This window comes from Pelodiscus sinensis, chromosome 19 (genome assembly GCF_049634645.1).
Source record: "Pelodiscus sinensis isolate JC-2024 chromosome 19, ASM4963464v1, whole genome shotgun sequence".
NCBI lineage: Eukaryota > Metazoa > Chordata > Testudines > Trionychidae > Pelodiscus > Pelodiscus sinensis.
In genome coordinates, this window is record NC_134729.1 from 16,958,821 (window position 1) to 16,983,159 (window position 24,339).

At 56.6% G+C, this 24,339-nt stretch overlaps 1 long non-coding RNA gene across 1 annotated transcript in view; it reads left to right on the forward strand.

Annotated features, from left to right (window-relative positions):
- Nucleotides 1-24,339, forward strand: part of LOC142818993 (uncharacterized) — a 40,276-nt gene that overhangs the window by 11,211 nt on the left and 4,726 nt on the right. The gene's annotated exons all lie outside the window — the stretch shown is intronic.

Genomic DNA, 24,339 nt, shown 5'->3' on the forward strand with positions numbered 1-24,339 from the left:
AATTAGCACGGACGTCGCCCGCCCGTCTCCGCAGCCCTTCCTCCTCTGCGGTCCTTGCTCGGCAGCATGGGGGGAAGTGGGGTGCCCTGATACGCTTACACAATTGTTAGTCTGGAAAGTGCCACCCGACTCCCCGTGGTTTTTGCTGAAACAGACTAACCCGGCCACCCCTTCTGGGACGTTACACCACAAGAAAGCCTGGGGCTCCTACTCCTGTGCAGTCAGGAATCCACCTCCCAGCGGGTAAGATGAGGAAGCGACTCCTGCTCCCGACTTTGGGAAGGAGCACGGGCGAGTGGTTGAGTTGGGGGAGTTGGGGCGCAGGACTCCGGGTTTGCTAACCGCGTCGGCGGTGGCGCTGTAGCGTGGCCGGAAGGGGTCTTCCCATGGCTGCAGCCCGTCTATCTTTGCACACGGCAGTCGCTAAATGGAACAATTCTCTCGTCAGCCCCGCTGCGTCTACACGGCGGGAGGGGCTTAACCACGTGGCTCGGGCTGTGAATTGACCCCAGTGATGCAGACCTGAGCCTGGCGACCGTGGGCAAGCGGCTTCCATCTCTGCAGGGCAGGGCTGTGAGCACGGGGAGCTGATCGGATGGGTGGCCACTATCCTTCCTGTGTGCACTCCAGGGCCGCCCAGAGGATTCAGGGGGCCTGGAGCAAAGCAATTTCGGGGGGCCCCTTCCTGGCCTCAGATCTCAGACTTCAGACATTCTCATGGGGGTGAGCCCCACGTCCTGGGGCAAATTGCCCCATTTGCCCACCCCTCTGGGCGGCCCTGGTGCGCTCAGGGCCTGGGCGCGCTCTGCTCCGTTGGCCGAGTCTGAGCCCACAGAGCCATTTCCAAGGTGGAGACGGGGGTGGGAAGAAAAGGATTTAAAGTTTGAACCTGACAAGGCAAAGTTGGTGTCTCTTCCCAAAGGCAGTGGAGGCGAGGCGCTGGCTCTTGTGTTGTTAATTCAAGTCATTACATTTCCTGCGCTCTGTGCATTTCTGCACCGCGCCATTTGCCCCGGCTGTTTGATCTGTAAGTACCAAAAGTACAGCCGGAGGCGGCGACATCAGCAACCTCGCGGTCGCCATAGGAACCAGAGTCTGGGGCTCCCCGATGCCGGGGTCTCTGGTGGCCCAGCTCCGGAGGCGGTGCTGTAATGAGCCTGTGAAGTTTGCCTTAGAAAAGCCTGGCGACAAGCCCCCAGAGGCTGATGTGCTGCACAGCAGGTTGTCGGCAGCCGCCGAGGTAGGCCTGCTTTCTGAGCAGCGCAGCGCAAAGGTCGTTAGAGTCAGCCGACTTGCGGAGCGAGAGGCGGAAGTGCTGGAACATTCCCCTGGCTACTGGGCAGGGAGGGATGCGGGAGGCCCGGCTCGGTTCCGCAGGCTGGACAGTTCTGCGCCAGGGGCCGATGCCGGCCGGTGTGTGATGTGCTGAGTTAAGATCTATAACAGGCAGGGTGGTGGCGTGTCTAGGACCCTGGTCGGAGAGTCAAGTGTCCAGTGCCTGGCTCTGCCAGAGAGGCGTGACCTTTGCCAAGTCCCTACTTCTGTAAAATGGGTGTAATGATCCATCCTCCCATCCCTTTATCCGTCTTGTCTGCCTGCAGCAGCAATGGGCAACCCGGGGTCCATGGCTGCATGAGGACCAAGGGGGTGCGTGGCCCACGAGTCATTTTGTTCCCGTTGCCCACGTGCAGGGTTGCCAGAGTCCGCTGGTTTCTGCCCACCGCGGTTCTTTCCGACCGGTGTTACAGAAGTGACGGGCACGGAAAGCCAGGGCCCGAGCGGGGAGGGGCGTGCCGATGGCACACAACTTGTGGGAGCCACGTGCTCCCTCTGCAGCCAGTCCCAGCACTGCTCCAGTCCCCTTGGCACCGCCCATTCGACGGACGCACGTGCCGTCAGCAACGCTGCCCTGTCCCGGGAGGCCGTCTTGGTTCCGACAATCTTGAGGCCCATTGAGATGATGGAGGCCAGTCCCTAGCCCAGGTTGCCCAATGCTGGCCTGGAGTGTAAACTCCTAGACAGCCTTGGCCTTGTGTACGACGTGTATGTAACTGTGGCTAAACTAAGGCAGTGAGATTCCCAACTTCCATTGAAATTAGTGGCTGTTTGGCACCCAACTCCCTTGGATACCCTTGAAAACCATAGCCCGTTTGGCGCTACCCAAGGGGCGCTCAGTTCTGCGCGGATACACAATAAGAGATGGTCTCTGTTCCAAAGAGCGGACTGACAGAGTAGACAAGACAGACAAAGAGGGCAGGGGAAGTGACTTGCCCAAGGTCACCTGGCAGATCAGTGGCAGAGTTGGGAATTAAACCCATATCACCTGGCCCCCCTCTAGTTCCCATAGTGAGGTAATTGGGTCCTGCTCTCAGCTAGGCATTACCATGATACAAGTAATTAATAATAGTCTATGTAGCATGGTACCTGTTTATGGCCTTTGGCTCTGTAGTATCCATGCTCTAGCAATGGGTGAATAATATTGCCAGTCGATGATTGAATTGTTTCCATCCATTAACTAAATGAGGCAGTGTGGCCTAATGGATAGAGCACTGGGCCGGGATTCAGGAGCCTGGGTTGTGTGAGCATAGCACATCTCGCTGCCTGTTTCCCCTTTCTCTCTTGTCTGCTTTCCTGGGCTGGGACCGTGTCTGTACAACCCAAAGGCTCTGCTCTCGGTTGGGGCCTGTGGTATAATAGAGCCAATTTCTGCTCCTCAGACCCTGCGAGCGCAGACCGAGCACCAGGCAGGGCCCCGGTAGGACTGCCGTCCAAAGGCAGCTGCCGGGGTGCAGTCCTCCTGGCCCGGATCTCGCTGCCTCTGTCTCTCCCTGATTGACACTCCTGAGCAAGCCAGACACCCCTCTCTAAACACACACACGTTCTAATTGCTGACAGTTATTTACTGTAAAGCAAGGAACGCATGCACCACCAGGCTTGACATATCATGTCAAAACCCCGCAAGAAACAATATATCTATTCCCCCTTCCAAACGGCTGGATCTATTTCCCCTTTGTCTTTGTCTTGTTACCTTTGACAGGTGAGCTGCGCCTGGTCTCCCCCCACCCCCCTCCGATAAATCCAGTGCTGGGAAGTGCTAAGAAGGGGGGAGGAATCTCCCTTTTAATCGCTCACCCCCGAAGTCCATGGCTGACTGCTCTCTGACAGATGGGTGCAAACGTACATACAGTGAATTCTAACTCACGCCTGCGTGTTTATTTGCTGTCTCTCGGACCCTCGGTGTTCAAACATAATTGGTTCTGCTCGGAGCAGTAAACAATGATGCGCAATGCATCACTAAAGCCCTCCACGGCACCTACGTGCAATTAAAATAATTGGGCCTCTACCTAGGTCTGATTTCCTCCCCTCCCCGCCATTCTTTCTCTCTTCATCTGCTCTTTTTTCAGGCTTTTGTTCCAGCTTGGCAACACCTCACGCAAACCTGTGCCCCTTACCCTTCGTTTTCCCCATTAGCCCTCTAACCCAGGTGCGGTCATCTCTGATTAGTGAGTGTGCAAGGAGGTACCTTGCAGAGCCTGGGGGGGGAGGGGTGTGCACGTGCGTGGGGGGGGAGGGCGGGAAGGGGACCGTTTGGAGGCTTATTCAGCTTGGCCTTGACACAGGCACCAAATGAATTCTGGAGCAAAGAGTGAGGGAAGAGATTCCAGCCGAGGTCCATGAAATATAATGAAGGCCCCAGGGACCGTACTAGCTTCTTGGTTAAAAATGATGCTGTTATATTTAGACAAGGTAACTAGAGGCCCCTCTGGACATAGAGGAGTACAATTTTTTGTTTAATGATTCCATAATCTGATATAATGTTGGGCCTGTAAGACATAATGAAGACCTGGGGGAGTTTACATCTTTGCTGCTTTAAAGGGCCCGTACTGGGGGTGAAGCCAGGTGGAGGCTTGAACTTTGATGCAGTCAAACATGTTTTTCTCTGGATTTGTTTGACATGATTGAGAGAGAAGCTGGCAGCTGTGGGCAGGGGGGGAGATGGCTGTAAACACAGGAGCAGTTAAAACAGACCCACGCAGCTGGGCTGCTGGCGTGTGGCTGCACTTAGGGGGTGTGTGCCTGGAATGCTTTGGGGGCCTGATGTGGAGCATCCAGACCAGCGTTCCCTGTAAGCTGAGCGCTTGGGTGCCCACCTGGGAGAGATTTAAATGCCACCCAGCTGATTAGCAGAGCACCCAGCATGTCTTTCTCTTTGTGGTGCACATCCACACATGCCTTGGTGCACAGAACAAAATTGATTCCACACATGGATGGAAACAAAATTAGAGGGAACAATGGTCCTGACCCCAGAATACTTAGCAGCTCGCAGGGTCACTGTTGTTTATGTTGTGGTAGTGGCCCTAACTTAGTGGAGAACAGAGGGGAAGGGGCACTGGCTCGCCGTGGCACGGACAGGCAGAGTCCCTGCTCCACAGGCGTTACCATCTAGACAGGTAAGAATACCCCTCAAAGGGGGTGATTATTCCCATTTTACAGAGGGTAAATTGAGGCACAAGGGGATTAAGGGGTCCAGCTTCATTAGGAAAGCAGGCGTGTTCTTAACTCACATTAGCCAGCACCTGGTAAAATCCTGGTGAAGAAGAGGCGGTTCGTAGCTTTCACATGTGCAAGCGGCTCTAGGTAGTGACTGGCAGGGGGAGGGCTCTTCATGTTTCATCTCATGCTGCTTACTCCTGTGCACGTGGCTGCTCATCTAAAATCCACATGGCTCCTCGGATTGCCTGGAAATTCACGTCCCGCGTGGGTTTGCCATTGGCACCCCTGCTCGGAGGGGCTGTACTCACGAGGCTCTTGTGCTGGGCAACCCAGGCCTGTGAAACTACAGCGATGGGCCCTCCTAGCCAGGGATAGAATCATAGAACACTAGGACTGGAAGGGACCTCAAGAGGTCATCGAGTCCAGGCCTGCCCTCCCGGCAGGACCAAGCACTGTCTAGACCATCCCTGATAGACATTTATCTAACCTGCTCTTACATATCTCCAGTGATGGGGATTCCACAACCTCCCTGGGCAATTTATTCCAGTGTTTAACCGCCCTGACAGTCAGGAACTTTTTCCTAATGTCCAACCTCAACCTCCCTTGCTGCAGTTTAAGCCCCTTGCTTCTTGTCCTGTCCTCAGAGGCCAAGATGAACAAGTTTTCTCCCTTCTCCTTATGACACCCTTTTAGATACCTGAAAACTGCTCTCATGTCCCCCCTCAGTCTTCTCTTTTCTAAACTAAACAAGCCCAATTCCTTCAGCCTTCCTTCATAGCTCATGTTCTCTAGACCTTTCATCATTCTGGTTGCTCTTCTCTGGACCCTCTCCAATTTCTCCACCTTTCTTGAAATGCGGTGCCCAGAACTGGACACAAGACTCCAACTGAGGCCTGACCAGCGCAGAGCAGAGCGGAAGAACGACTTCTCGTGTCTTGCTCACAACACACCTGTTAATGCCTCCCAGAATCACGCGGTTGCCTTCGCTGGGTGGTCCAGGCCAGGATGAGCGACCCCGAGTAGGGGGGCACTGGGCAGCAGGGGCTGTGCGAGTCTGGGAGTCAGAACACTATAGGGTCTAGCTGTCCAGAGAATCCCCTTTATCTGCATTACAGTGGTCGTTTCTTTACCGCAGTGGAGGCACCAGGGGCTAGTTTTGCAGCAAGTTCTCAGCACCTACAGCCTCATGGCTGCCATGGAGAGCCCCGCCCCCCCCCTTGGCTTTGGTGAGCATTGGCTCATGGCCGAGGAGGTGACGGACTTGCAATCCGGAATGGCCCCCCCTTTTTTCACCAGCCCCACTGCTTTCAACAAGAGCCTCCTGCACGCTGGAGCTGAACGCACAGGGCCCGTCTGCACTCTGAGGCTGTCTCAGGTTTCAGCGTTTTAGCAGATAATCTAATCCCCTTCAGGGTACGCCAGCGCCTGCAGATTCCTCCAGTGAGAATAGCCCCTCTGGGGGTGCAGGGTAATGAATTCCTCTCATTCCAACACCAAGGCAGCTTGGCAGAAGATATGTGGGTCACTGCCCTACCATCCCTTGGAGACATCAGTTGTACACGAATGGTTCTGTGCTCCTGACAGGCAGTGGCCCAGAGCCGCAGGGCGGTTAGCGGGGAGCGGAGAAGCAGGACTCTCGCTTACTGGCTCACTTTCTTCTTCTTTCATAAACTTATTTTCTGCTTAAACCAGGGTTTTTAAGGACCCAGCTAGTGCTGCGTTTTCCCGCCCCCGCTGCGCACACACCGCTCTGCTGGCAAAACGGCACCGCACTTGTTATCTGCACAACACGGGGCGGAATCCCCCCCCCCAAGTCACGGTGTTGCTGGGGGGCAGAGGGGGGCGCATTATGGCCCTGTGCTATTCAGTTATTTATGTGTGTCCCAGTAGCAGTTAGAGCCTCTAACCAAAGCCAGGGCTCCGTGGGGCACGGTGCCGGATAGACCCCGAGTGAGACACTGTCCCGAAGAGCCTGCGCTAGGCACCGACACGGGAGGCAACGAGCGGGAAACAAGGACGGATGGTTACAATGACGTGTTACATTGGAGGGCCAGCCACTGTGCCACTCTGTGCCTTAGTTTCCCCATGCGTAAAATGGCGAGAATAATTACCGCTGCTCTGGGGTGTTGCGAGGCGAAACCTGTTCCTGCCTAGGGGGCATTTGAGACCCTTCATTGCTGTAGAGCGGGGGAGTCCAACCTTTTGAAGCACTAAATCACTTCTTGAGTTTTAAGTGCAATCCAAGATCTACCTCAGACCCAAATACCCTGGCCCTGCAGCCTTTGTGCCCCTTCTCCGAGGCCCGCCCCTGCTCACTCCATGCTCCCTCCCTCCCCCACTTTCACCAGGCTGGGGCAGAGGGTTGGGGTGCAGGCTGTGGTCTCAGATTAAGGGGTGTGGAGTGCGAGAGGGGCTCCGAGCTGAGCTTTTTGACAGGCAGTTGGGGTACCAGAGTTCGAACTAGGGGGCTAGTGTAGACATACCCTAAGGTGCTTGTTTTTAAAGTTACAGACTAGCACATAACATAAGAACACAAGACTGGCCGGATGGGGTCAGACCAAAGGTCCATCTGGCCCAGTGTCCTGTCTGCCCACAGTGACCAAAACCAGGTGCCCCAGAGGGAGGGAACAGAATAGGGAATCCTCACGTGATCCCTCCCCTGTCACCCATTTCCAGACAAACAGAGGCCAGGGACACCATCCCTACCCAGCCTGGCTAATAGCCACTGATGGACCTAACCTCCATGAATCTCTCTAGCTCTTTTTTGAACCCTGTTAAAGTCCTAGCCTTCACCTCCTCCTCTGGCGAGGAGTTCCACAGGTTACCTGTGCGCTGAGTGAAGAAAAACTTCCTTTGGTTTGTTTTAAACCTGCTGCCTATTCATTTCATTTGGTGACCCCTAGTTCTAGTAAATAACTTTTCCTTATTCACTTTTTCCACACCCGTCATAATTTAATAGACATCTATCCTATCCTCCCTTAGTCTCCTCTTTTCTAAACTGAAAAGTCCCCGTCTTTTTAATCTCTCTTCCTATGGGACCCGTTCCAAACCCCTCGTCGTTTTTGTTGCCCTTTTCTGAACCTTTTCCAATGCCAAGAGATGTTTTTTGAGATGAGGCGACCACATCTGTACTCAGGATTCAAGATGGGGGCGTCCCATGGTTTTATACAGAGGCAATGAGATAGTCCCTGTCGTATTCTCCATCCCTTTTTGAATGATTCCGAACATTCTGCTTGCTTTTTTGACTGCCGCTGCGCACGGAGTGGATCTTTTCAGACCCCTCTGCAAAAGGTTTTGGTGCACAAATTTGATTACATTTAGGGTGAGGGCAGAGAGGCTGCTGGGGTGAGTCTGGCGTGTCGGTCTGTCCAGGTTCGTTTGTAGACAGCGCCCATCCATGCAGGGTCTGACCTAGATCCAGCCCATCCTAGGCAAGGACGAGGTGGACTTGGTAAGAGCTGAGAGTGAGGGTTAGGACCATGACTACACAGTCTGTGCGGAGTGTGGGAAGCTGGTGGGTCAAACCCCATCGGGCCCTAGGTGGTAGAGACCCCAGCTGATGCTGAAACCAGGCTGGCAAGCAGGAGAAAGCACTGGGAAGAGTTGGCCCCCATAGTTTCCTTGGGCTGAGGGTGCATAATAACAACAGGTCATTGAGTGCGGAGCCTCGCAGCGCTGCCAGCTTCCTCGCGGCTTTCACCCCGCAGGACCCACGAGTAACCTTTCCTCCCAGCTCCAGAGGGCTAGGAGACCCGCCCAGCCTGGTTAGATCTGCCTTTGGGACCTCTCCGCAGGCCCAGAGCGACGCAGCACCCCTGGAAATGCTGTGGCACAGCTGCAGGGACCACTGGCAGCGCATGGCGTCCACCCTCTGCACCCTACGCTGGCCGCCTGTAGGACAGCGAGCACTGTTCCCTGTCAGCCGGGCGCCTGTGCAGCCGCTTAGGAGAGAGTCCAGTGCCACCCAGCGGATTCACAAAGTGCCCACGGGTAGGTATTTTGTTTCTTCAGGGGGTGCACCTTTGCACATGCCTTGATGCACGTACACATTATTCCGCACGTGGATGGGAAAGATTAGCGGCGACATGGCTAGCGAGGCAGGTATCTCCAAAGACGCTTCTTGGCCTCGGTTCAGGGGACCTGAAAGAGCTCTGGGATGAAGATCATGCGGCCAGCTTCATTCCTCTGCCACAAAGGAACTCCCAGCTGTCCAGCAAAGCTCCCAGAACTTGCTTTGGGCCTGTGCTAAACTTCCCAGGCACAAAGGACCATCGGAAACCTCCCCATCGTCCGCTCCAAGGGCAGGATGCAGGTCTTTGACCTGCCTTCTCTGTGATAGACATGCAGCCACGTTAATAAATCCAACCCAGAACACTCCACTGCCCTTGCTGCTCCGCTCCTTGCTCCCTGGGAGAGGAGGCGGGGACAGGCACGTGACGGGTTAGTCACACGTGCTAGTGGAAGGTGCGCATATACTGCAGAAATGGGTGCCGGAGGAGAAGCTCTGGCACAGTTGGGTACCAGCAGGCAGGGGAGACCCAGCTGAGGAGGGGAGAAGGCAGGGCTGGCCCACATTTTGGCATCTGAGGCGGGGAGCTCAGATGACGCCCCCATGGCTCCTCGCTTGGGCCAAAACTTTGAAAGGTCTCTTGTGCCCTCCTTCCTCCAGCACAGCACTCCACCGTCTCTGGGCATCCAGCAGCAGACACAATTTCCTAGTGGCCCCCCCGCACAGTCTGGCACCTGAGGTGGCCGCCTCAGTTTGCCTCATGGTAGGGCCAGCCCTGGGGGAGGGCTGTCAACTGAAAACCTGCAGTGTAGCTTTGGGGTGTCCCCATTCCTCCCAGGCCTCTTAGCGCCAGCAGGGCAGCCCGCTTCCCAAATGCTGCGATGCAGGCATTGAATCCTCTTAGAAAGTTTCCCTGTAACGTTCAGTTCCGCTTTCCCCAGCAAGCAAACGGAATCTGCAGAGGTTTGCGCTCCACGGACAAACGCAGCTTCCCAGGGTGACGCTCGCATCCATCCGTGCAAACAGACCCCCCCGGCAGAGATTCCAGTCTCCTCGCATGCGGATTCTCTGTTCTGAGAGGTGGGATATTCTCCCAAGAGGATGAGTAGAACCCTACAAATCCACAGCTATCCGCTTCATATCCGCGGATATCCATGGCTCATTTTTGCAGATACAGCTTTGATACCAATTTTGTAGCTAGAACCCTGCAGATTTGCAGAGAACTGCTTTCTATCTGCTAGTATCTGCACCTGAGGATGTGGATGCAGATATCCACCGATGTGGGTGTGACTGCGGATACCGATTTTGTATCCATGCAAAGCTTCGAGGAGCAGAGAAACTATTGCAAGAGGGTACATAACCCAGTGCTGCCACTGGGAGGAAGTATTGTCTAAGCGATTGTGTATCTGTCAGCTACCCAACACATTCTTTGTCTTCAATTGCAGCTTTGGTTTAAAAAAAATCAAAACTTGAGTAAAACTTAGCTTTGTGTTTAATCTTGTGCAACAATTTAACATTACTCAGCCAGGGAATCAGTCCAGCTTGGCAAAGTGCATTTATAAACTAAAAGTAAAAGTAAAAAAGTAAAAGTAAAAGTAAAACTAAATTTTCTTTTCTTTTCTTTTCTTTTCTTTTCTTTTCTTTTCTTTTCTTTTCTTTTCTTTTCTTTTCTTTTCTTTTCTTTTCTTTTCTTTTCTTTTCTTTTCTACCTCTCAAATATTCCCTAATACATTACTTTATATATCACTAACCCCCCCCCCCCCCCACTCTCCTTATGAACTATAAGATCTGGATGTGTTGCAGAATGAGGGAGGTAATAGAAGAATGTGAAGCTATTAAATGAGGCGGGATTAATTGCTTCCCCTTAATGACAGTGTGACAAATCCCAGCATTCTAATTCCACCTTTTCTGTTGTACAGCATGAAGTGTGAAAATCCCAGACTTTCCCAGTAAATTTGGGTCTCGGAGGATGGGACAGTTGGGTTGTAGCACAGGGATTGTTACTTCTGCTCTGTGCTTGTTCTAAGCGGCTGTTAACGGCATCTTGCAAAGAGCTGCTTGCATGAAGCCAATGGTGAAGTACATTTGATAGATCCTACCAACCCCTAATCTTGAGCGCCCTGTACTGTACCACATCTGTTAATTTACAGGTCTACATACCTCCCTCATTTGTGGGCAGAACTTGATATGGGACCCTCTAAATCCCACGGAAGGTGTTTCTACCTCCTGTTTATCTTGACAAGCTTCATGGGGCGTGGTTCCCTTTCAGGGACTCCTGTAGCGTCACAGGCCACCGTAAAACAGTCAGTCTTGCCTGCCATCGAGATGAGTTATACTGGCTAAACAGCCAGGACAGCCATTGGTCCCCTCCGCATGGCAGGGAGGAAAGGCCTCATAATTCTTGCTGTCGTTAAAATTAATTGGGTTTCTTCTGCCATGGATATTCATAGTGATGAAATGCTCATAAAATCCCCACTTGGCTTGGATTTATTGCTTCCCCCTCTAGAGACCCTTTTTAAAGAGGTGAGTCTAAAAGAGCTGAGACGGCAGAGGTCTCCCTGCTCCGGGGGAGCCGCCGAGAGCCTGCCGGAGCAGAGGAGCTGCGAGCGGGGCGGGGTGTTAAATGGCGCACAGGAAATATCTGTCCAGCTGGGCCTCAAGAAGCAGCTCCTGCCTCGTACCGCCCCCGAGTGACCGTGCCATGTTGCACCTCACCCGCTCGACCTGCCCGGGAGCAGGCAGCCTGACCGCAGGCCTTTGAGCGGCGTCTTGGCATGGATCCTCCGCCGGAGCAGCGGGTCCGAAAACCCCGCCTGGGACTCAGGGCACGTGGGAAGGGAGAGCCAGACCTGCACATGGCAGCTTCGGGCTCCTCCCACAACGAGTCCAAGTAACGCAGCCGCCCCCCAACCGCGGGGAAGGGACAGCTCAAAGCCACTCTGCTCTGGTCCCGCCTCACCCCACAGGGAGGGGCTGGCCCGGGGCCGCTCACTCGGGGCTAAATACAGCAGGGCAGACCTGCAGGCTCGGGCAGGGCCCCGCCGCAGCAAGAGGCAGGGGGAGTCTCACAGCCTGGGCCGAGGCCGAAGGACCCCGCTGCGATTTTTCGCCCCGCAGCCTGAGTCAATGGATGCCCCACGTTTCTTATTGCAGTGTAGATGTCGTCTTCATAAGCACATCAGAACGGCCAGGCGGGGTCAGAGCAAAGGTCCGTCCGGCCCAGTGTCCTGTCGGCCCACAGTGGCCAATGCCGGGTGCTCCAGAGGGAGTGAAAAACGGAATCATCACATGATCCCTCCCCCGTCGCCCATTCCCAGCTTCTGGCAAACAGAGACTAGCGACACCTTCCCTGCCCAGCCTGGCTAATAAGTATTGCTGGCCCCATCCTCCAGGAACGTATCCAGCCCTTTCTTGAACCCTGTTCAAACCCTGCAGGAGCCCTGGGTTCTTACCTAGCTTCTGAAATCCCTGTGGAGATTCCCAAAAGAGGCGGGAGATTCCTTCCCAGGAGCTGGGACAAGCCTTTCTTACCCATTTAGGGCTTGTCTGCATTCTCCGGGGGATCAGCGCAGCTGCAATCAATCCCCCGGAGGTTGATTTAGTGGGTCTGGTGAAGACCCACAAAATCAACCACCGATTGCTCGCTCATCAACTCTGGTTCTCCACCAGAACGGGAAGCATAAAGGAAGTGAGAAGGAGAGTTTCTCCCGTCGACCCCCGCCCGCAGTGGAGACTCTGTGGCTACTCGACCTCAGGTCTGTGGAGTCCGGCTGTGCTAGTCACGCACCTGGAGGTGTGTTCCTTAGGCCCACATTCCCTGTGGCGTTGACCTGCCTTTAGACCCGTGTCTCTCGCTTCCAGCCCATGTAGGACATGCAGCTGCAGCCTGCACCCTTTGTCCTGGGCTGCTCATTCTCCCCCAAAACGACGACTGCTCCCCCTTCGCAAGCCGTCGTAGCTCGGGGGGCCTTGCAGACCTGTTGTCTATTTCAGGAGAACCCAAGGATGTGGAGTCGGGGTATTTGCGATCGAGGGCCCTTTTCCTGCCAGGAGGGTGAGAGGCACCCGTCAGGGGTTAAGGAGCCACCAATAAGCATGGCTCAGGGCCGGGCTCCCTGCTGGATCACAGCCTGGGCTGGCCCCTTCGCAGCAGCCCCGAAGGAGGTGTCCAAAGCTGCCTCCTTTGGCTCCCAGCTGGGACAGAGGTGGCTGTTCCTCCTCTCCCCGCTCACACGTTGCCTGGACCGCAGGGCACGCTTGCTGCAGGGTTGGCAGCCGCCGCCCCGCCAATCTGGATGGGCACAGGGAGCCCCAGTTTGAGATCCCAGGTCTCTTGCACCCTCCCGCTTTTCCATTGGGGATGGAAGGAAGGGTCTGTCCCCTGCCCTGCGCCTTATTCCTGAGCTGCAGCCCCCTCAGACCTGCTTTCTCTGCTCCGGGCTCCTCTCCTAGCTGTGTGGTGCCAGGAGTCTGAACCCAGAGCCCCCTCCACCGGAGCTGGAACAGTGTTTGTCGTGGGGGTGCTGCTACGCCTCCATTCCCTGCCGCCCCCTGCTATTCCAGCCTGGGGCATTCTGCAGAGTCCACCTGGTCTGCCTTACTGGGCTTTGGCAATTGGGACAAACACACACTAGATACGATTACCAGCGCGGCTTCACGGGTAACACAAGCCTCACTGGAAGCCCTGTCTGGTGGTAAGAGTTTTGTATACATGCAGCCCCCTCCCCAGTCTTCTGTTTGCAGCCCTACAACCCTTTCCATCCTCCCCTATAAAAACGGGGAGGCTGATCTCTTAATGCCTTTTACAGAACTTTTTCTTTTTATTAAAATCTCTGAATTAAAGGGAAAAACCCCCTCAAACCCTCTTCAATGTTTTATGGACCTCTGATTGCACGGCGCAGACTGTCTGTGTGCGCAGTAAAATGCCTTTTACTGTCCACCTTATTCATAATGCAGCATTTTATGTCCTGGGAAACCGGAGCGCAGACTGCTGTAAACTTCCCCTGGCAGGAAGCCTCTGGATTAGGAGCTGGCACGGGATGGCTGGAGCCTTCGGGCGCAGAAGTGGGGGGCCTTGCGTGCAGGGGTGTCACGTGGCAGCACCTCGAGGTCCAACGGGAAGGGCAGCTGCGTTGTGCTTGGTGCTGCAGGGATGACCGGTGGGCGCGTTGTCAGCTCCGCGCCAAGTCGAGTTGCCTGCATGTGGGTGGCCCTTCTTGCACGAGCCTCGTGCCCCGTGCGCAGCCGCTGCATGTTGGGTGGGAGGCTCCCTGCGAGCAGGGCGGAGGGGGGCGCATCTCCTAGTTGGCAGCCCCACGTCGGATGAGGCTGCCCAAGGGTTTCTTTCACCCTGCGCGGTGGGAAGGGCGTGTCTGTCTTTTCTGGGCGCATGGGGGGGACCAGTCTCCTCTCAGCCACTCACGCAAAGGAACCACCCCGGCTCGGCACACCCGTCTGTCTGCAGCCTCCCTTCTCGCGGTGGGGGAGGCCTGGAGCTGACTCCGAACAAAGTCTGGTGCTCAGTGCTGGCTTTGGTAACAACCAACGTTCCCTGGAATTTTTTCCATCCATATGCAGAATAAGTTTTGTTCTGTGCACCAAGGCACATGCATATGTGCATCACCAATAGACACACATGCTACCAACTGTGGGTGCTCTACTGATCAGCTGGGCAGCATTTGAATCTCTCCTGGGCCACCACCCAAGCGCTTACAGGGTACGCTGGTAGCAACGCAGGTGAGTTTCATTTTTGGAAAGAGAGGCTGATGTAGGGTCCAAGAAGCAGTGGAGTGCATTGCAGTCAAACCAGAGATGAGTTTACTGTTCCCATTTCACAGATAAAAACAGTCCCAGACACATAAAGGGGCAAGTTTTCCCCAAGAGCTCAGCTCCTTTTTAGACACTAAACTACCTGGCCAGATTTTACCCCATGCTGAGCATGCTTGAAAATCTGGGGTTTTTTTGGGGGCCCATTTGAGAATGTGACCTTTGTCGTGTGTGTGTGTGTGTGTGTGCTGAGCTCCTGAACTCTTCAGACTTGGCTCATGGGGCCGCCTTGGAGCCAGGCTAAGAGACTTACCCAAGATCACCCGGGTAGCCTGTGGCAGAGCCAGGAACGGAACACAGCTCTCCTGAGTACCACCCCTTGCTCCGTCCACAAGCTACTTCCTCCAGCTGGCGCTCCCTCCGTTGAGAGGTGGGGTGGTCTCGTAACAGAACATGTCCTTCCTTCCTCTGCAGCCAGCCCTGGAATGTCTCTGTGGCTCAAGACAAACAGACGTGGAAAGGCACCCTGGGGGCAGCCAATCTGTACCCAGCAGCCCTTCTTTCTCCCCCTGGTGACTTTCCGGTTCGGGCGGGACTGGACTTGGGAGCAAATCTGATCCCAGTTCTGCTGAGGATAGGGCCTGGCGTTGGTCGCTTTGCTGGGAAAGCGCTGCCCACAGAACTGAGGGCTGAGCTTCTGAACGAAGCCGACCCCTCTAGGGGATTTGCCTGCTGCCGGGACAAAGCGACAGGGGCCGGAGATTGCAGAACAGTGAAGCAATGGGAGTGACGCCACGCCGGGCTCAGGGGGCACAGCTGAGGGATAGCAACAGCGGACACGGGAAGGGGCATTTTCCAGGGGTTAGAGAGCAGCTCTTCCCAGCTCTGGGATGAGGGATTCCAATGGTGAGAGCAAGGGCAGGGGTCAGCTCTGGGGAGCGGGAACACTCTAGCACAGGGCTATTCAACTCTGGAAGCCCCAGGGGCCACAGTGATACTCACAGCACACACCCAGGGCTGCAACCTAAGTGTGGTTGCATAGACATGCAAATAGCTTCGTTCACACTGCTGGGCACGAATACAACGATTAGGGCAAGAGGACACAACGCGCAGGCCCCATGTAAGTCAGTTCTGCTATTACTAAAACGCAATATTTACCCGAGTTCCACCCGCACGACAGCACTTCTAATGAGCAACGACAGTCCCGGAATTTAACCACGAAAACACATCTCCCCAGAAGACCGTTCTACTGACGACTTTCTGGTTTTGGCTTCCACCCGCGGGCCGCGTGTTGAGTAGCTCTGTGCTAACGGGCGGTGTAGAACATGTGGGTTTTATTCCTGGCCCTGCCGCTTTGTGATCTTGGAGGAGTCGCTGCCCTGTGCCTCAGTTTCCCTCTCCCTAACGGAGGACTATGTGGTGAATTGCACGTACAAGGTGTCAAACCGTGCAGGTTCCTCATGTAGCTAAGCAATATGGGGAGAGAGCTTACCTCCCTCCCTGGGAAGGGGCTGGGGTTTAATTAATGTCTGCAAATTGCTTTGGGAACAGCTGCTAAAAGGGGCTGGGCTATTAGCACAGCCTGCCTGGGTTTGTGACTGGCGGAGCTCTTTCGACGGGAGCTCTGCTCAGCTGGAGTTAAAACAGGTTATTTTCGCTGTGAGCTGGGCCCTGTTCCGAGCCCTCTGGAATAGGGGCTTCGGGACAAATAAGGGGTGAGCTTGATCAGCGCCAAAGGGCCCATCCTCCAGGTGCCCTTGTGAGGCCAGGGGTCACCCAATGAAATGAACAGCCAGCAGGTCTAAAACAAAGCAAAGGAAGTGTCTCTTTACACAGCGCACAGCGTGCAGGTTCCATGTGAATCTGGATTTCGCATGCAGGTTCCACGTGCAGGTTCCTCGTGCAGCTGGATTCCGCGTGCAGGTTCCGCGTACAGGTTCCATGTGAAGCTGGATTTCGTATGCAGGTTCCACGTGCAGGTTCCTCGTGCAGCTGGATTCCGCGTGCAGGTTCCACGTGCAGGTTCCGCATGCAGGTTCCATGTGAAGCTGGATTTCGCATGCAGGTTCTGCGTGCAGGTTCCTCGTGCAGCTGGATTCCGCATGCAGGTTCCGCGTGCAGGTTCCATGTGAAGCTGGATTTCGCATGCAGGTTCCGCGTGCAGGTTCCTCGTGCAGCTGGATTCTGCGTGCAGGTTCCTCGTGCAGCTGGATTCCGTGTGCAGGTTCCACGTACAGGTTCCAGGCGCAGGTTCCACGTACAGGTTCCTCGTGCAGCTGGATTTCGCATGCAGGTTCCGCGTGCAGGTTCTACGTGCAGTTGGATTCCGCGTGCAGGTTCCACGTGCAGTTGGATTCCGCGTGCAGGTTCCACGTGCAGTTGGATTCCGCGTGCAGGTTCCACGTGCAGCTGGATTCCGCGTGCAGGTTCTACGTGCAGCTGGATTCCGCGTGCAGGTTCTACGTGCAGTTGGATTCCGCGTGCAGGTTCCACGTGCAGTTGGATTCCGTGTGCAGGTTCCACGTGCAGCTGGATTCCGCGTGCAGGTTCCACGTGCAGCTGGATTCCGCGTGCAGGTTCCACGTGCAGCTGGATTCCGCGTGCAGGTTCCACGTGCAGCATGAGCATTGGGCGGGGCAGCGCAGTCGCTTCCAGGGGCCGCGTTCCTGGTCCTCACCCACCGCGCTGGGTTCGTCACTGGCTTCCCTTGTGCAGCCCGGCCGGCGCGCTGCCCTGAGGGTGGCGGAGCAGGAGCAGAGCAGGGTGGGTCCCAGTTAGAAAAGATTTTCTCTCTCTATACTGCAGGGGACAGACAGAGCCTGGGCTGTTCTCTGGCTTCCTAGCTGTGCGCCTGTGCTGCCGAGGGTCACCGCGAGAAGGGTCTCTAGGCTGGCACCGGCCATCACAAACAACCCTGTGGGAGGGGCAATAAAGGCACGTGAGTGTGAGCACCCCCTGCTGGCAGGCTGGGATTTTCCAACCCCTTCGTGGGACAGATTGGAAGGCTGGATGGGATTGTCCGATCCACCTCCTGCAGAACCCCCAGCGATTCTTTCACCCCATTATCCCTGCATCCAGCTCCCAGACTTGTCTGTCTAAAGCCTCTTCCAGAAAGGCAGCTGCTGACTTGGTCGCTGCCTCAGGTTGCCAGATGGTTTCAACAAAAATACCGGACACACTGGACGTGACATCACAATCCACATCCCATTGGGTTTAGAAAACCCCGGACCGTTCTATTGTCTCATTTCTATTGTCTCAGTTTGTTTCCCGAACAGAAAGCTCAACTACTGGACTGTCCAGTTCAAAACCGGACACCTGGCCACCCCATTGCCGCCCCCCGGGACCTTCTGTCCCCATGGCGTTAGGAGAGGACGAGCAGCGGTTCTGGGCCAGCTGATCCCTCCTGAACCTGGAGCACAGACGTTTCTCTTTCTCTGGCCCCCGAGCCCCGCCCGGCGCAGGGGAGTGGACAGGCCGTAGCTGACAGGGGATGCTAACGAGCGGGGAGTAATGCGCTTGTGGTTGTTCATTACTTTGGGTTTCCTGACATTTGGGTCAGTTAATGGATTTGTCTCTTTCCCTCTCTGCAGTCCTCCCCCTCCAGCGGCTGCCTGGCCTAGTTGTAAATTAGCCCTTAATTTGCCACATGTGTCTTCACTTAACTAGCAAACTCCACCCGCCCGCTCCACGGCCCTCGGTGAGTTTGGCGCACACGAACGCGAGGCACTAAGAGCCCTGGATCCCAGCCAGGCCTAGCGCGGGCTCCCCCGCCACTGCCCCAAATCACACACAAGCCCCCGGCTCGGCAGGTCTGCCCCAACGCTCAGCATGACCCTCAGTCCTGACCCCGGCCTTGCCGCTGTTCCAGTCTGGGGTTTCCTGTGCACACCCAGCTCCGCCAATGCCTGTGTGCCCCCTCCCCCCGCTATTCCCGAGCAAGGCCCCCTCCTCCTCCTGCCTCCACTGCTTCTCGGGCCTGTTATTCCAGGCCAGACCCTCCCTCAGACCTGCCCTGCCTCGCCCCTGCCGTTCCCCGGCGCGGCTCCCATGTGCAGCGCTTTGCCAATGCCCCTCCGTCCTGACCCCCCGCCGTCCCCTCCCAACGCAGCTTTGCCAACGCACCGCGCTCCTGACCTGCGGCCCCGGCTCTCGCCTCCCGAGCACAGCTGCCAATCACGCCCCAAATCTGCAGGCATCTTATGGTGCAGCTCACTCCTGAGCCTCCCCCTTCCCCACTCTGGCATATTGGTGTCCTGCTAAGTCAGGTCTGCAAAACGCCCAGCAAGTCACAAGGGCCCCTTTTAACTGTTGCCTCTAACACACAGGAGCCATGTGTGATGTGAAAGAGACAGATTCTGTCTGTGCGCCCGTTTTGGGACCGTTCCATTTCAAACCATTATCACTTTATTGGTTAACGAGGAACTTTCTCTTTCTTTCTTGCTTGCTTGCTTGCAAATATATTTCCTGCTCTATGGACCAGCTCAGCTGAGCAGGGAGGTGTAAATTACACTTCCTTACAACTGGCCCTGGCTCCTATAGTAGCAGAAGGTTGGAGAGTGGAGAGCTGGCGGTGAGCAGGGGTGTTTTTCTTTATTAGCTTTGTTACAAAGAAAGAAAAAAAACCTACAAAATGTTTTTCTCCCAATTACTAGCAGGGGGGAAAAGAAATCAAGATATGAACAGCTCCAGCTGTGCCTTGGGCTTGAGGAGGGGGACCCATAGAAAGTGAAACACAAAAGTAAACACACTGCTGTGTGGGAGGAGACTGCCAGCGAGGAGCAGGGAGCAGGAGGAAAGCTTCTCAGGGCTGTTGCCTTGTGTTCTCCCTGCTTCTCCTCTTACAAGCCATTTCCCGGTAAATGGGATCCTTGCCTTTCCTGAGCACTTTGGCAGAGCCAAGTAACCTGCCTGCCCAGGTGTGTCCCGGCAGAGCCTTCTCCGAATGAGGGCTGTCTAGTGCTTGGGGAAAAGGACTGGGAGTCCCGGCTTCTCTTCACAGCAGCGGAACGTAATGGTTAGAGCAGGGGCCGGGGGCTCAGCCTGGCTCCTGTTCCCAGCTCCAGGAGGGAGTCTAGTCTGACAGCTGCCACTGGGGTGTCTATTCCTGACTGACACTGGTTCACGGCGCCATACGCGGTTCAGGCTACGTTGTCAAAACAGGCTATTCGCTTTGCATGCCTTGGTTTTGGGATCTTCGCGGGCCCCCCAAAATGGAGGCCCCCAAAACTAGGAGCCACTGTTGGCAACATTGATGCAAACCTCTCAGGGCCTCAGAGTCTGCAGCCTCCCCACGATCCCCGGGTGAATCCCAAGGGATGCCGTGTGGCTTAACGATGGAGTGAGTATCATTGTTAATGTCTCGCTGCAGGGGCCTGTCCTGTAGCCTTCTCAAGCCAATGGGCTCGCTTCCCTCCCCGGAACTGCAGCCGGTAGCCTCCGAAGGGAAAAGGTACTGACCCGTTGAGGGTCTCTGCCCCAAAGAGCTTCCAGGGAGAAACCCGGCTGCTGTCAGGGGGTGCAAATCGGTGGCGTTTTGCCCTCGCGCCTGGATCTGCCTCCAGTGGAAGGCCCCAGGTGGAGTTCTGTGCAGCTGAGGAAGGGCGGGGAGTCCTGAGAGCGGCTCTCTGGGCCCGGCTTGAGGAGGAGTGGGGGAGCTGGGGGTGGCAGCCTAGCCAAGCAGAGCTCACGGCAGTGCAGGGCCGGGAGATGCGGGGGCGGACGATACTGCAGGAAGCTGGGCCGGTACCAGTAAGACCAGGCTCCTTTCCCCACTCCTGTGTCGTTCCTCGTGCTAACACGGCTGGGCGGCCCGGCGGCGCCTCGGCTCCCTTGTGAGCACCACGGCTGGATTCTGTCCTGAAACGGAACGTGCCCCCCGCCCGCCGGGAGCCGCGCTCCGGCCGAAGTCAGTGGGATGAGAGCAAGGCGCCGAGTCCTTCTCCTCCAGTCCCCTGTGAGCTCCCGCACCGGTGGAGGGAAAGGGGGCAGGTCAGGGCTGAGCGGCTGCACAAAGGCTGGTAAGCACACGGAGCAGCTGGGCTCCTGCCCTCCGCAAGCCCTGCAAGGCCCCGGGGTTTCCACCAGGGCAGGGTTAGGCAGAGACTGGCAGGCTCCGAGGCCAGAAGTGGCCAGGAGCATCATGTTGTGTGACCCCCACGGGCCTGGGAACGACCCCTGGTGGCTCCTGCCTTGAGCCCCGGTCAGTGGGGCGTGACCCAGACCGAGTGTCGCTGGCCACAGTCTGCAGAGACAGACGCCCAGACAGACCCCCCCTTCATAGCTCTCATCCCGCCCCCCCAGCCAAGCTGTTCTTCCAGGGACACCTTGTAAAGTGAGAACCCCAGCAGATGTGTCCTGACATGACCAAGCACCCAGCCCCCTGGCCGCCCCCCCGGCCGGCTGCCCCAGAGCGAGGGTTTCCTCTCCAAAGAGCTTCCCGCTGACCCACCTACGAAGGGATCTGCTCTGCTCCCATGCCCCTAAGCCTGCCCACACCTTCCTTCTTCGACCCCAGCCCCACTGACCCTGCACCAGGAGCGTCCAACCTGCATGCAGCTCATTGCCCAAAGTCGACAGCAAAGCCCAGGGTAGGCGGCCCGATGTTTCCCATTCTGAGCTCCTGTTTTCAGTCCAAACATGGGCCGTTTTCCAGGCTGGGCGTCTGCCCGAGGCTGGATTTCTCTGGACCACTTTGGTCAAACCGATCCAGCCATTTCCAAGACTCTGGCTGGGGAAACCTACGTCTGTTGGCTCAGGCTCCAGAACTGGGGCCAGGGCATCTTTGCAAAGCTTTCATGTCCCCGTCCTTTGGAGCAGGGACTTGAGAGTTGACAGCTGGGGCCGTTGCTCCATCTCTGTGAAAATCTGCCCCAGTTTGGCCCAGTGAGGAAGCTTGGAAAAACTGCAGTTTGCACATGTGTCCGTCATGCCCGGGGCGTGCACCTTGCGATTGCACCTGGAGGCCAGGCTGACCTGAGTCCAAGTCTGGGGGCATGCAGGGAGTCTGTCTCTCTTGCTGGGCCCCTGCAGCAAGGAGAGGGAAGCTGCTAGTCTCCTTACTGGCTGAGTAAGGAGACTAGCAGAGCCAGAGATGGATATTGGGGTAGGGGGCTGGGTGGGGATTGCAACTCTCCGGGCAAGGAGACTGGGACCCAGTGGGCTGGGGGGAGAAGGGGAGGGTGAAGGGGAGGCAGATCTGGTGAGGGGGGAAGAACTGGGACTGGGTGGGACAAGGAGCCGAGGGGGAGATTGGGAATGGAAGGGGGTGGGGGAGAAAGGCAAATAGCAGGGGGAGCCGGGACTAGGGCTGAGCCGGGGAGTCTGGAGATAAGATTACAACGGGCAAGAGGAGTGGGGAATGGGACCGGGATGAGGACTCCCAGGCGGCGAAGGAGAAGAGACAAGGACAAGTGAGCAGACACGGCAGAATGGGGCAACACCGGGGGGGGGGGCAATAGGTAAAAGGCTCTGTAACCACTAGGGCACACTCCCCTCCAGAGCCTGGTCCGAAGCCCACGATTCCCGAGATTCACCGCTGCCGGTAAATATCGGTGCGACTCTCCGGCACGTGTCTGGGGCGTCTTGGCTGCAGCCGCAGAGCTCTGTGCGGTGGAGCTGATGCAGCCGTGTCTGCACTAGCAAGTGTTGCTGTGAGGGGTGATCCTGGCCTGGCCTGGCCCAGCTGTGGTGATGGGAGTTGGGAGGAGCTTTTGCTGGCTGACATGGCCCTGGAGCTGAGCCTTTGCCAGCTTCAGGGAGGCGGAGCCTTAGCGTGGAGGCGGAGCCTTAGTGTGGAGGCGGGGCCTCAGCAGAAAACATGGGCAGGGCCACAGCCTGGGTGAGGGGAGGGTTAATGTGGCCTGGCCTTTGGCGCCCCCAACTGGCTTAGCTGATGTCAGGCAGCGGTGTAGGAAAAGGCTGGACTACGTTCTGCCAATAAAGCTGCAGTTTCTGAACAAGGAAGAGAAAATAAAATACTGACGAGCCGCTCGTTAAGTGAGCAGTGAATGGGGCAGGAGCCCTGTGGGAAAAATAAAGCAAACGCTCATTCCATCGAGGACCGGGGGCCACGGCGCAGCCACACGTGGGCTAAATGGAAGTTGCGCTCGCAAGCGTCATTCTGGCAGTTCATGACGTGGGAGGACTTTGCAAGTGACCCCGGTCGAGTTCCTTTCCTGCCGCGCTGTGTGTGCGTAACAGGGCGCGTCTACACAGCCGGGCTGACGCCGACATCAGCACCCAACCTGGGCTACGTCAGTGGCGGAGCTGAAGGCGAAATAGTTTATTTCGGCCTTTGGCGCTGTCGACACAGCAGGGAGCCCGAGGGAGAGCGCTCTTCTCCCACTGGCCTTCCTCCGCGGACCACGAGGCTGGCAGGAGTCGGGGTGAGAAGTCCTCCCAGCTCGACCGTCTTTCGACATGATCTCGAAATAACGGCTTGCTGTGTAGACGCGGACGGTGTTATTTCAAAATAACGCTGCCGTGTCGACAGGGGGGGCGGGGAACCTGTTTTGGGTCGGGGGCCGCTGACCCCCAGAAAAATCAGTCGGGGGCTGCAAACCACACAAGTGAGACGCAAAAACAAAAAGCCCTCCTGGCCGTGGCCCCTGACTGAGAAGGAGAAAGACTCTCCCCACATTTCCCCACATCAGACCCTGGGGGGGATCCAGGCTAGTAGATTTCGGGTGCTCCAGCCCCATGGTGTGTTAGGAGGGGGCTGGAGCACCAGCACAAACTCCTCAATGCTGAGGGGGCCCTGAGCCTCGGGGGCTGGATCCAGGCAAGCCAGGGGCCAGATCTGCCCCCCAGGCCTGAGGTTCCCTACCCCTGCCATAGAGAGATACAGTGTCCAGCCATGGGGCACCGTGGCATCCTACATTCAAAGGAGATTTGGCAAATGCAAAACACGTTCCGCATCATACCCTGGATCGGAAAGCGCAGCCTGAAATCCCTGACTGCCTACGTGGGGGGAAGGGGTGTGATGTAGTGGGGGGCTGTCTGCCCTGAAATCCGGGGTCCCCCTGCGCTGGGCTGTATGATTCCCGCTGACTCACACACATGTGGATTGGCCCAGGCACCTAGGCCCAGCCTGAGCAGATAACGAGGCTCTTCCCGGGGGAGAGACGAAGGAAGGGAGGCGGAGACGGCCACCTGGCTGGGGGGCAGGGCCTGGGAGCTGGGCAGTTTTTGGCTGGGATGACATGAAGAGAAGAGACTAAGCTGAGTACTGGGAGTTGAGGGGCCTGTGGTCCCCCACCCCAAGGGGTCTAGGGCGGCCTGGCCCTGACTCCTGTAACCACATCACGTCCATGCTGTGCGGTATCCTGGAGAAGCAATAAACCGCTCTCTGTTCTACTGGCTGGTGGACTCTGTTCTTGCTGCGGACGGGGATGCAGGATCGGGGGGTACCCGACGCGCCGTCACAGGGAGGAATTTTTCCCCTTAATTTTTGCAAACAGACCCCTCCCTGCCTTAATGACAGCCGAGTCCAAATTCCAGGGACTTCGGGGGGTTTGAAATCCGGCTCCTGCTGCCCGCACCGAGGGCTGCAGAGAAGATTTTGGGTGCGGAGCCGGGGAAAGAAGGCGCCATCAGGACGCGGCGGATTCCTGATCCAATTTGCTGGACGTCTCACCGGCACACAGAAAGCAGCGGGTCCATCCCAAGCTGCTAGCGTGTGGCATTTGTCTTCTGAGGCCCAGGAGAAAGTGCTGCCTGATGCTCCCCTTCCCCCCCTTCCAAACTCACCTTTTCAGTGTGATAGGAGGCCCAAATCTGCGCCTGCAGACGTCAGACGGCAGGGAAACGAGCCCTTCAGCGGCTGCACGGAGAGAGGCATTTTGTCTGCTTTGTCGGGTCCCTCTCACCTTCCTCGGCTGGCGCGCGCCCTCGCTCCAGCTGCCAGTGGTACCGAGCGGGGAGAGGCACTAGTGTGCCTGACTCTCAGTCCTGCAGCTGCAGCAGGGATGGGAGGTGAGGGGTCATGCGAGGTGGGTCAGAAATTCAGGGTTCCGTGGGGAGCCGGCCCCAGGACGTGGGGAAGGACCAGCCCAGCTCAGGGGAAGGATACC